The following is a 573-nucleotide window of genomic DNA, read 5'->3' on the forward strand; positions in this document are numbered from 1 at the left end:
CGCCGGCCCCGGGCACCCCGGTCCCGCCGATGCACCAGCGCGCCTCCGAACCAGCCGAAGCTCTTCGAGCTCGGCAGTACAGTTTGCGTATGCGTTGAAAACTAAAACAACAACCTTGGGTTTTCTGAAAACCTCCACAACCCCTCCCAGAGGTGAGGAGCCCGTGCAGCTGTGCACAGCGGGAGCGCACACGGGAGCGAGGCGGCTATCGCTGAGCACGGGGAGCGGGGGCCGCGCTCCTCCGCTCACACGAAATCTGCAGCTCCCTGCAAGGCCCAGAAGCAGCTGCCAGATGAGCTGCAGGACTCGAAAAGTCCTGGAAATCTACAGCGTATTTTCTTCCACTGCTCTTTTTGCCATGTTTTCCTTTCAGCACAGCACAGCAGCGTGTTTGTGCTGGCCAAGCCTACCCTCCTCCTTTCCACCGCACCTTCAAGCAATCCGAGCACAGGAGATACAGTATTACCTCAAATATTTAACCAAGGGATTAAACTATTCTCTTGGCAGCAGGCGTGAGCTGCCCCACGGATACAGCTCTTGCACCGGCTGGCAGGCGCTGCGTGACAGCCTGTT

The 573-nt window shown here is 58.3% G+C and overlaps 1 protein-coding gene across 1 annotated transcript in view; it reads right to left on the bottom strand.

Annotated features, from left to right (window-relative positions):
• Window positions 1-573, bottom strand: part of LOC104498987 (rho GTPase-activating protein 26) — a gene marked incomplete at both ends in the record, with an annotated part of 47,769 nt that overhangs the window by 37,335 nt on the left and 9,861 nt on the right. The gene's annotated exons all lie outside the window — the stretch shown is intronic.

Source organism: Buceros rhinoceros, unplaced genomic scaffold (genome assembly GCF_000710305.1).
Source record: "Buceros rhinoceros silvestris isolate BGI_N320 unplaced genomic scaffold, ASM71030v1 scaffold15698, whole genome shotgun sequence".
Classification (NCBI taxonomy): Eukaryota; Metazoa; Chordata; class Aves; order Bucerotiformes; family Bucerotidae; genus Buceros; species Buceros rhinoceros.